Source organism: Buceros rhinoceros, unplaced genomic scaffold, assembly GCF_000710305.1.
Source record: "Buceros rhinoceros silvestris isolate BGI_N320 unplaced genomic scaffold, ASM71030v1 scaffold40130, whole genome shotgun sequence".
Taxonomy (NCBI): Eukaryota; Metazoa; Chordata; class Aves; order Bucerotiformes; family Bucerotidae; genus Buceros; species Buceros rhinoceros.
In genome coordinates, this window is record NW_010390900.1 from 15,593 (window position 1) to 15,847 (window position 255).

The window sequence follows — 255 nt, forward strand, 5'->3', positions numbered from 1 at the left end:
GGACTATTTGAGCCGTGAAGGTTGCTCCTGATCCCCTCCAGATCACGGCAATCAGAAACCTGTCCTCAAGATAAAGAGCTGCAGGATGCAGTACAACTGTCACCACTGCAACGTGCCTGCCATCTGTAGCGGTGCCCTTCTGCCGACTCCTGGAGAGCCCCACCTCAACCACTTGGAAACCGCTGCTTTCCACCGCTCGTCATGCTGCTCTAAGATGAAGAGTGTTTTGGAAAGGACACGGCACTACAGGTCGTG